Below are 12,770 nucleotides of genomic sequence, written 5' to 3'. Positions count from 1 at the left end.
TTAAATTATAGAAGTAAATGATCAACCCTTTCTCTTTTCGGAAATCACTGTGTTAGTTCTGATGTTTCCAATAAATAGATTGAAAAAATGTTTAGTGTAAAGGCAATAGAACACAATCAACAACTAATTGAAGAAGCGTCTGATTGGATGGGCGGAGTTGCACTACGGACAATAATAGATGATTGCGATACAAAGACTAAGTTACTTGATAACATACAGCTTTGTATAAAAGTGATAAATGCTAAAACATCAAGCGGACTGGCACATTTGACACACGAGTGTGTCAAGAATGATGTGCTCTGTTGTTTTTACTCTTCATGTTAAACATGATCAGGTCACACGCAACATTTTTAATGCCAGAAAAACAAAAGATTAACTCATGTTCGCACACGAACAGGTCTTATTTAACAAAGTTGAAAATAAACTCTAAGACCACCTCGATAAGCTAAACATTAAATCGAGAATTATAATATGATTGTCTGTAAGGATAAGGTAGAAACGATGAATATTCTGAAAACACCAAAACAACTGCAATAACTTAAGTATATTGGGCAATTCTTTAGTGAAGATTGTAAATTAGGGGCAGAGAGATAGAAACCACATGCTAGAAAGCAAACAATGTAAAGTATCAGATGTCCCATAAAGATATCTTTTTAGGAACGAAGAGAAAATTTATCACCACTAAAATATCAAAGGTAGACATAGGCCATCAGTAAGAGAATCAAACAACTGTCAACAACATCAAACTAGATAAAGCAAGAAACAAAACGATCAGATAAAGCTTGGAGTGAGACCAGTACTGAAACATGTAGTAAAGCAGAGACCGAAATTATTCAGCTACTTAGAACGCATTAGTCCAAAACAACTACTAGCAAGAGCATATAATAATATACAACTAACAGGAAACAGAGCAAGATCAATGAAGGGTTGGATCGATGGTGTCAAGGAACCAGCTAAAAACATGAAACTAACAACTACCGAAATTTCACATCTTGCCCTGGAAAGATATCTACATTTACTACGATGTTGAAAGTCATAAGTGGAAGGCAAAAGAAAGAAAGAAGACAAAGCTAGAAGTTTGTATAAAAAAATTCTACACAATCAATGCATTGGTCCATGAGAGAAGTCTAGATATATTAGTGCCTTGTAAAATTATAGTTCTTTCAAAGTTTCATTTATTAAGCTGTACTTTATAGAGACGTCAAGTTCCACATCAAGACTTCTTAGCGGGGATATTTTTAGACCACCTGAGCAACATCCAACAAGGTGTTTATTAAAGATATATATTATTAAATTAATGCACAAAACGTTATTTTTTAAACAACTACAGTAATAGAATGACTTAACATTATACCAGGGTACAAATACAGGAGGAGAATATTAAACGTAGTCTTATTTTTGAAGTTTCAGGCCGACCAAAGAAGGTCGAAACATTGTTCTGTACTTTGTATTAATTAAAGTTTTAATGTCCATACCAGTCGTCTTGAGAATGCATTATTACTTCAAGTGGGTTTCTCAGCATCACGAAATACTTAACTTCTCTTCACTTACCATATAGACTGCAAGAAAAACAAAGCAAATGTGGACACTTAAAGCCACAATCCCACATCTTTACCACGTTTGTTGTCTGCAACCAGTTGTTAGAAGGTAGTTAAAACCAGAAGATGGTTCTATTAATCTCTAACTAAGTTGAAGCTTACAAAAGGACCATAGTTTTAAACAGCTTAAAATATACTAGGATTTCTTCACCAACATTATAAATGCCGACAATCGTATCTTATAACCATAACGTTCTACTATAAACTAACACAAGCTACTAACTGTGATGTGTTTTATATAAAGGTAAGAAGGTGTGTGACATATAACGTATATGTAAAAGTATCACTTCTTTGAACTTTTGATTTATGAACCTTCATTTCAGGAATTCGCTCGATTTACAGCACAGAGCTACACAATAGGATATCTACGCTTTTTCCACCAGAGAGTTTAGCATCATAAGTCAGTAAACATAGGGTGTGTGTTTGTGTATTTTTATAGCAATGCCATATCAATCTATCTGCTGCGTTCACTGAGGAAAATCGAATTTCTGATTTTATAATTGTAAATACGAAGACTTACTGCTGTCCTACTAGGGAATGTAAACATATGATTATCCAACCCAGGGACTTTATTTTATAGAAATGTGTTTTTAAAAGTTTCAGTTATAATAGTTTTTAATATTTTCTTCTTGGTATGTGCATAAAATATTTTTAGTTATTGCAAAGTAAGTTGTTATTATAGTTTGTTGTCAATTAAAATGAATTTTTGGGCTGACATATTAATTTAAAATAAAATGCTCAGTTTATTATAATTTTTGGGAAATACAGTACTGAACAAAAGTGTTAGCAAAAGTACAAAGTCAGGTTTCAGGCTATTTTCAATGATCAGTAGATAGTGAATGGAAGGTGAAACATCAAAATTTTATTAATCTTCGTATTTAGTACTCGGTGGAAGTGCTTAAGTTCAGCAAACAATTAATATTTGCTTTACTAACTACTGACAGTTTTTCAGGCATTGTTGCAACATTTTTAATCAAAGTGTCTTCTGAGATTCGCTCAATTGGGTTGAGATCAGGGCTCTGTGTGGATCTTTGTATCGTTTGAATGATTCCGTCAGGTTCTTTTTTAGATAGGTAATTTCTGCATAAGAAGGATGGATTTTGGGGGTCAGTATTTTCTTGGTAGTAAAACCTTTCACCAACAATATGCAAACCATGACGGATCACTATCTGATGGTACTTGTGCTGGTCCATCATTCCATCTATTTAGCAAATATCTACTGTTGTTTCAGCATAAACATCTCAAACCATCACACTGCCTCTCTTCATACTTCATGGTAAGTGCTATGCATTGAGATAAATATTTTTCTCCTTTCAAACTTAAACTCATCCGTCCATAATACCTTTTTCATTAATCAACAGTCCAGTTTTTGTATTTTCTAGTAAATTTCAGTCTCATGACAATATTTAGAGATCGAGGTAATTGTTTTTTAACTGTTACACGACCAAATATTCCATTCTTGTTGAGTCTTCCTGATACTGTAGATCTGGACACATTTCTGTCATTTGGTACATGGTCGTTCATATCATGTTTGAGATCAGTGGCAGTCTTTCTTCTATCCCAAAGGCTGTCTAAACGAAGATACTTAACTTTAGTATAATTAAGTTCAGGTGTTCTGCCTCTTCCTTTCCTATTTTCAAGTTTACTTGTCTCTAACTCACGATCTAGGGTGTACATGACAGTGTTTGGGGAGTATTTCAAGTCTGCTACAATTTGATGAAAAGTCCAACTGGCATCACGTAAAGCTTTTATGCGAACTCTCTGCTCTGCTGACAATAATTTACGTTTTTTATTTATGTCGTGGCATGACGAAAAAAAAACAATATATAGTGCTAACCAATGTTTTTAACGAGATATATTTGTGGAGTACTATTAAATTGATTTCTTCTAGCATGTAACGGTCCCATGTACTAGTTCCGTGCTAGCTTCTTTCTATAGCGTTTAAGACACTGTATGGGGTACCATGACAGTTATTTCAGATCCTAAATTTGATCAGTATGTTCATTCAAGCAAAACTCTTATGACATACCCTTGGTAGAAGTATATAAGCATTCTAAAGAATGATAAGTATTCTCATCCTGGATCATTCAGTTGTAAACAGGGATAAGTGAAGCATTACCATAGTGATACAATTTACATTCTGTGATGGTATGGAAGAATCAGCCTCATAAAGTAGAAAGAACCACAATATATTCTCTTGTCCTAAAACTTCTTCACAGTACTGTATACTAAACTTTGAATTTACAATGATCTTAATTATATACAGATATCACTATTCGAAGATATGAGGTTGAAGCTCAAAATGGACAATTCATGTATTTAAATACGATACTGGAGATTTATGATTTTGGAAAGCATTTGTAATTTAGTTGTTTTTTGTTTTTAATTTAATGCGAAGTTATTCGAGAGCTATCTGTGCTAGCCGTCTCTATTTTTAAAATGATATACGAGAAAGAAGATAGTTAGTCAACACTAACCATTGCCAACTCTTGAGCCACTCTTTACCAATGAATATTGGGATTTGTCATCATTTCCCAGAGCGAGTTCGTTTAGTGACGGGGATTTGAAAATACGACAAGCAGATTGCGACTTGAGTATCCTAACCACAAAGTTATACTAGGTCTGTAGTTTAACTTGAAAGAGTTCTTAGTTTACGAAAGAGGTTAATCATGTTTGAAAATTATAACTTGAAATAACTTACATATTTTTGTTTAGAGTTTAAATGGAAAAAAAAATTGCAACAAAGTAGTGGAGTATATGTATGAAAAGAAAACTAATTTTAAGTATATGGTTGTTGTTTTTATTAAATTAGGGTAATCTTTGTTAGACAGTGCAGAATAGCGCTACTAGATTAATCATATATGAACGACGGAGATATAACGTTAGTAAAACTTAAGTGCTTGAACTTGGACTCTTGGGAACTTTGGATAATTAAGAACAGGTTTTCAGAAGTTCAAGATAACTCGAAATTGAATCAGTTTTTTTGCTTGGTTTTTTGGGATTCATATGTTGGAATTAATAACCCAATGGATCACGTGAGGCTCGGTAGTTAGCATGTCAGTCTGTGAATCCGAGGTTCCTTGGTTTTTGTCCCTTTGCCGTAAGATTAAGCACTGCACTTTGAGGCAATGCGTGCGTTATAGAAGTGCTGGTCAAATTCAACTATAAAATTATAGTAGTTCAAGAATTGATGGTGAGTGCTGTTGACTACCTGCCTTCCCTCTAGTTTACTTGTTCAAAATTAGAAACAGCTAGCTCAGATATCGCTTACGTGTCCTTGCACGAATATTTCTAACGCACAATTGAACAAGTAACAAGAATGTTAGAACTCATAGTTACAAGGTTTATTAGGTTAGAAGAAATGTTGTTCTTAGGACAATTATTTCTGAATTCATGACACATGAACAGTGTGGTAACTTTCTTATGAGTCGATTTCTTTTACACTAATAATGGAACCAGATATCGATCAATCGGTGATGATCCCTCCAGTGGCACAGCGGGATGTTTGCGGACTTAATTAGTAACATGCACCATTGATGTACACTATGTTATTAGCAGTATAAGAGTAAGAAAGACAACAGTTGATATTAAATATTCGATGAAACTGTTTTTGTAAGATTATCATTTATGGTTTTACATTTGGCTCAAATGTTTCCTTTTAAACGAAAAATTAGTAAATATAAAACAGCTTCGATATTAAACACGTTATAAAATTACATTACTGCAATTTGGGCCTCGTGTGGTAGTTAGTATGTCAGGCTATGGACTAGAAGGTCCGCAGTCTCAAGCCACATTTTGCCGATGAACACTATCAGAAGCTCCGGCCTTGACTACGTCAGAACTGTGATGACAGTCAATTGTTTCATTGGTCAAAAGTAACTGTATAAGCGTCGATTGCTGTTATCTCATCTCATAGCACTACGCCATCCGCTAGTACAGCAGTAAGTCTAGGAATTCACAATGCTAAAATCAGGGGTTCGATTCCCCTCAGTGGGGTCAGCAGATAGCCCAGTGTGGCTTTGCTATAAGAAAAACACACACTCATAGCACTTCCTATTGTCAACTGTTTTCAGTTAGGCATGGCTGTGGTTGAAGCTAAGTGATTCTGATCTGGCTGTTTAGCAGTACGTATGTATCACATATGATGCCTTTAAGATTGAAAAACAAACACCATTACATAAAAAAAAAAAACTAATCTTACTTTTAGTCTCATCCTTAACAGAGATATGACACGTCAACTGTTAGAAATAAAATGGAACTGTCCCTAATTTAGTAGTGAAACACTAGAGGAAAGGCAGGTAGAGGCAACTAGTCGACACCACCTCCCGCCAACTCTTGGACTACTTTTTTACCAGTGAAGAGTAAGATTGACTGGCACATTATAACATCCCTAAAGTTGAAAATTCGAGTATGTTTGGTGAAGGGGATTAAAACTCGTGACCCGCAGATTGTAGCGCTTTAACTACCAGGCCATGCCAAACTCTTCTAGAGCTAAACGGTCAGTTTATTCACAAACGTTGTAATTATACAGTCAGTTGATTTACTTTCAAATACATTGATTATAGATAAATAAGTTTTATATTCTTTGATAGATTGTTTAGGCAGAGTATTCATGATGAACCTTTGTAGATTATAGATAAATAAGTTTTATATTCTTTGATAGATTGTTTAGGCAGAGTATTCATGATGAACCTTTGTAGATTATAGATAAATAAGTTTTATATTCTTTGATAGATTGTTTAGGCAGAGTATTCATGATGAACCTTTGTAGAATGGACGTCAACTGCCTGTTGTGCCTGTAGTTTCATTTTGTTATTCCATTTAACAATAAAATACAAAAGTTGTTATATATAGTTGTAATTAGCTACGGTACAACACAGTCGACATCATACGTCAATAAACATGAAGATATTAGAAATAATCATTGTAGGTTTGATAATTATAAATGAATTTCAAATATACCTTTATATCTTTTTTTTCTAATGTCACACGTTATTTAATCCAAGTTGAGTTCTAATTCAAAATTAATAATGAATTGGTTTGTTTTCAATTTTGCGCAAAGCTACTCAAGGGATGTCTACGTTGGCTGTCCTAGTGTAGCAGAGATACACTAGAGAGAAAGCAGGAAGTTGACAATACCCAAAGCGTTGGGCAACTCTACCAACGATTACATACAGTGGGATTCGCCTCATGACTGAAAGGACGGGCGTGTTCGGTAAAGGGAATTGAACCCGCGACCCACAGATTGCAAATTTAACGATGTAAAAAAGCTGGCATAATATTAAAAATTCTTTGACCTCTGCTGTTTTTAAATGTATCTCCTTCCATTTCTACCCACTATTCCAAAATACTACATAAATAATGAAATGAGCAAGTGCATTATAAAATGCTTAGATGATGATGGGTTTATTAATTTTTTGACAAATAAATTTTCAACTCAACTAAGAAATATTTTAAAGTATATCCTCCGTAGTCCATATATTAACTTCTAAACAAGTGTTAAGAAAACACTGAGAAGCTTTAGGTTTTGATCGTGAAATCTGCCTCCATTACAACCTTCATTTTTATGACGTTTAATACGTAATGTTGAAAATCTTAGACATTATGAATACAATACCTGAAAATTCACTAGATCTACAAAGATGATTCTCCTGTGTAAAAAAAGTTTGAACAAAGTATAGTCATAAGGACGAAGCCTTGATTTCTTCATTCTGTGATAAATAGTATCGTATTCAAGGGGAGAGCGATAAGACTGTTTGTTTGAATTTTTCGCAAAGCTACACGAGGGCTATCTGCGCTAGCCTTCTCTAATTTTGCAGCGTAAGGCTAGAGAGAAGGCAGTTAGCCATCATCACCCACCGCCAACTCTTGGGCTACTCTTTTACGACCGATTAGTATGATTGACCGTAATATTATGACGCCCCCACGGTTGAAAGGTCGAGTATGTTTAGTGCGATGGGTATTCGAACCCGCGACCCTCGGATTACGAGTCGAACGCCTTAACACACTTGACTACGCTGGGCCCTTCAAAATGGTGGATCTAGTGTTATGATAAATTATGAAGATATTCAGACATTTTTGTTTCTGATTCTTCTATAGAGGACCGCCATGGCCAGGTGGGTTAAGGCGTGCGACTCGTAATCTGAGGGTCGCGGGTTCGCATCCCCGTCGCACCAAACATGCTCGCCCTTTCAGCCGTGGGGGCGTTATAATTCAACGGTAAATCCCACTATTCGTTACCATAAGAGTAGTTCAAGAGTTGGCGGTGGGTGGTGATGACTAGCTGCCTTCCCTCTAGTATTACACTGCAAAATTAGGGACGGCTAGCACAGATAGCCCTCGTTTAGCTTTGCCCGAAATTCACAAACAAACATAAATAATTCTAAAAATAATAATAATCTACATGAAATGAACTTACATGAAAAATTGTAAGGTTACTTTTTATAATCACTTTATTTGCAAATACCAAAACATACTTTTTTACATAATCGTTATATATACCTCAGGAGAAAATATTAACGTTCGCTTATTGGTGCCTTAAAATTGGTGTCAACAAATGAAATGTTCTATGTATTTACCTGAGATACCTCAAGTCACCGATCCTGTCAGCACTTATTTATATTAAATAAAACTTAAAAACTACAATATAGTCGAATTTTGTTTTATTTTTCATAATTTTAATAATAAAGGTTCGATTTTGCCTTTCATTTAGTCTTCCGCTGGTACGACGGTAAGTTTATGGATTTACAACGCTAAAATCAGGGTTTCAATTACCCTCGGTGGACTCGGCAGATAGTCCGATGTGGCTTTGTTGTAAAAAAGCACATATGCACTTTTCATTTAACGTTTATCTTCTAGTTAAAGTAGTTTTTTATATATTTACTTAATATATTTTTTATTTTGGATTATTTTATTATGAAAATCGTATGTTAACTCAGTTTAACTTAAATTTTATAAAACTGTAATAAGACAATACACGGCCATTTGTAGAAATATATTGATCCTATAAGATGACATTTTTGTCCTACACAGTGATTACGACAGCATTTCACAATAGCAGTGTTTCTGAAAATGTTGTTTTGAGAATGTTTATCGAAAGTTATACTACCTTTTGCTATATTGTATCTAAATTTAGGTGATAGTTTTGGTCTTGTGACGATCTTACGTGTTTATGTGTTACTTATGTGGTAATTAGTTAGAATGGATAATAAAGATGTGCTGCTCTATGGTTGTTGACGTTTTGTCAAGATGTTCTTATGCCTCATAAAATATCTGCTTTCTTCATTTAGCATGGATACATTAATTCACATTCACACAAAAATATGCAAATATACCATTACGAAGTTATTCATGAGTTTAAACTGTTTCAGTTTCAGGTTAAATTATTTTCTCCGCCCTTATATTGCAACGATATTGAGTTAATATCATGTTTTGTAGTCTCGTTTGTTCTCAAAAACAGTTCAACACGCAATAAAAGATACATAGACATTCGTGGTTGGGATGGGGAGGCATTTATATGCGTGCTTTTGATATCTTTAGATCTACGATAGAAAATGGAACAAAAATTAGTTACCTCAAAACCAGTAGAACATTTAAGTGCGGGCAATTAGCTTTTAAACCACTCTATATGTTTATGTGTACATTTTAAAGGGCGCTGTAGTGTTTATTAGCTAACATTACGTGGTGTTATTATACTTACATTGATAGTGAATGTCAGCCAAAATTACAAGTGCTAATTTCTAAACGCTATATGATTAAATTTAAACTCTCTCGTAAAGTCTGTAGTGTCCCTCAGTGGCTCAACACAATGTCTACAGCCTCAGACGCTAAAACCATTCAGCACCTATCATGTGCAGAGCATAAATAGCTTTCAGAGTAGCTTTGTGTTTAATTAACAACAACCAAACAGATTTTGTAGTATAAACGGGCTAATGAACAGCAAACAAACATTACAATTCGAATGTAAACAGCAGTTTTCCTAAGATGCGAGTAGGAAATTCCTTTTGTCATTCATATTAGCAACTTATGAGTGTGAAATATGTAAAAATCTAACTGAAATTAGAACAAAAACTCACACCCTCTTTATTTACCAAGGCTTTATTAAAAAAAATATTTTTCCGATACCGTAGTCTCCAGCGGTACATTGATTCTCCACTGTCTCGAGAAAAATGAGATTCTAAGGCTGAAGAAATTGTAAACGATCAAGTGAGTCATAATGCTCGACTTATCAGACGTTCCATTAGACATGATCAAAACGGTCTCGCTACTGAAACAATACATAAAGCGTACTAAAACTACTACTTTAACTATTTCCCTAGACAGATTGGGCAGTCATATTTGCAATTATTTATTCCGTATGTAGGCTTTAGACTGTTGTCCCGGGATTGGCTATTTCACTGGCATTAGACATCTGTTTGGTTCATTTAGATTGGTGAAATGTCATGTGATCTGTCTGGCCAATCAAGCAACATCATGGAAGGCAAGAATTTTTTTTTTGTTGTTGTTGATATTATGTGCTACTTCAGTATTGTAATGAAATTGTTTTACATAAAATGGGGAAAAAATTGTATCGTACACGAACCAAAAAATATATCTAATTATTTAAAATAAAAAGTGGAAACGATTAGAAACAGAATACACATTTTAAATCATACTTTCAACATTTCTAAAAATTAAGTTATGTATAATTGATATAAAAATATAAAATACAACAATAATGTAATTTTTATTTTATTTAGTTACTCAAGAATAATTTATATACACATAAAACTGGTCTACTCAATCAATGTTAACAAACAGTGTTGGATTATTTTGTACCTTTAACGCAAAGCCACACAACCAGCATAGTCTCTCGTAACATTAAATTGATGGACGAGGAATAAGGTAGCTGGTCAACAGCGCTCTTAATAAATTCTTGTCAGACCGACTAGCTTGATATGGCAGTCACTCTTATGGCAAAATCACAGCTCCAAATTAAGGAGCAATGTTTTTGACAACTGTCCACGAACCACGAACCTTCGGATTCATATGCCGGGTACCCTAATCAATAGGCTACTTCTGAACTCCAACAAACTACTTACGAGGTAGAAACTCAAATTTTCTACTTCAATGCATTAGTTGAGTAATATATTTACTGTTCTGATGATTTACATATTAAAACACCAACACGCTTCTTACTAATGTAACTTTACACATGTTAAGTTTCCACGTCATTTCATGAAATTCACGAATATTTTACTTATTGTGAGTATAAAATTAACTAGCAGAAAAACATCAAAAAGTGATTGTATGTCTTGAAGCCATTTTCAATACTATACCTCTAAAATAGTCTCAGTTACACCCGATCACATAACTGACAGGTGACACGGTCCTAATTAGTTACGTTCTAGTGTTGCTTGAGGGTAAGGGGAATTTGATGTGCGTTATACTACAGTCATGTCGAAAATCTGTGTACATGCCGTGGGTTTAAGTTCCCTGCTGCTTTGCAAAGGTTTCGTAATGACTCCAGATTGTATATTAAGAAATCAAGATATTACACATAAATCTTGCTAAGATCATTTTTATTTGTAATGTACTGTACGCGAGGCTCGTAAGTGTATTGAGAAAAATAGTGTTAGACTGACGTTTAATAGAATTGAAATAACAAGATATAAACGGTTGTTGTAAGTATTTGTATTTTGAACTGCCCCTCTTTTCATTTGAAGGATATTTTAAATTGCTATTTAAAAGTATTAATAATTATTCTTTAATTTTTTGTTTGTTTTTTAATTTCACGCAAAGCTGCACGAGGGCTATCTGCGCTAGCCGTCCCTTATTTAGCAGTGTAAGACCAGAGGGAAGGCAGCTAGTCATCACCATCCATCGCCAACGCTTGGGCTACTCTTTTACCAACGAATAGTGGGATTGACCGTCACATTATACGCTCCCACGGCTGAAAGGGCGAGCATGTTTGGTGCGACGGGGATTCGAACCCGCGACTCTTATATTACGAGTCGAACGCCTTATCCCACCTGGCCTTGCCGGGCCTATTCTTTAATACAAATTGACATACATTAGACAAAAAAGAGATTGGCTGCGTACAAAATTTGTTACGAATTTCTTGATTTGTAAATGTTTGTTTTGTTGCAATACATTGACTGTCTTGCGGTTAAGTATATTTACAAGCGAGAGCTTATTTTTAATTCATATTACACCGTTGTCCATTATTTTGAAATTACAGTTATAGTTGATATTACAGCGTTGTCGTATTCTTTGATATTACAGTTATACTTAATATTACAGCGGTGTGCTGTAATTTGATATTACAGTCATAGAATGATCAATAGTCAATAACTTGTATTAATATTAAACAGTAATAAGTAGCAGTGTTGAATAAACAGAGTTCGTGTTATATAACTGAAGAACAACACTTGATAATTATTAAGAACGATATTTTTAGTATTTAGCTATTAGGGACAATTGTTCCCTATTAACCCAAACTGCATGTTCCAAACTGATAATCGTTAGTTGTATACGTGAATCATGCCAGTGGTAAAATGTTTTGTTTATTGAGGGTGTGTTATTGTTAGTTGGATTACAGTTCAGATAAGAAAATATATGACTATTATTACTTACTTACTGCATTTCGATTGCTTACAATTCAGTAAATTGTAGTCTATATTTGATATATCAGATGAAAATCACATTTAATTTATTTTGGTAAGGATATTTGCAGTAATTAAAGTTCGGTAAAAGATATGCTTATAAAACAATTATTTAAATAATGCTATACGTTAACTTCGTGTTAGTTTATAAAACTTATAGTAAGTTATTTTGTAAAATAAAACAAGCCCATTTTGCTTGAGGAAAGGACGTAAGACTTCAGTTTTTTAACGTTTGGTTTGCTTTGAATTTCGCGCAAAGCTACACGAGAGCTATCTGCGCCAGCCGTCCATAATTTAGCAGTGTAAGACTAAAGGGAAGGCAGCTAGTCATCATCACCCACCGTCAACCCTTGAGCTACTCTTTTACCAACGAATAGTGGGACTGACCGTAACATTATAACGCCCCCACGGCTGAAAGGGTGAACATGTTTGGTGTGACGGGGATTCGAACTCGCGACCCTCTGATTACGAGTCGAGTGCCTTAATCATCTGTTTTAAACGTTATTTTCTCTGAATGCTCGCAGACGAA

This window comes from Tachypleus tridentatus, chromosome 4 (genome assembly GCF_004210375.1).
Source record: "Tachypleus tridentatus isolate NWPU-2018 chromosome 4, ASM421037v1, whole genome shotgun sequence".
NCBI classification, from domain to species: domain Eukaryota; kingdom Metazoa; phylum Arthropoda; class Merostomata; order Xiphosura; family Limulidae; genus Tachypleus; species Tachypleus tridentatus.
Note: the sequence above shows the minus strand (reverse complement) of the source record.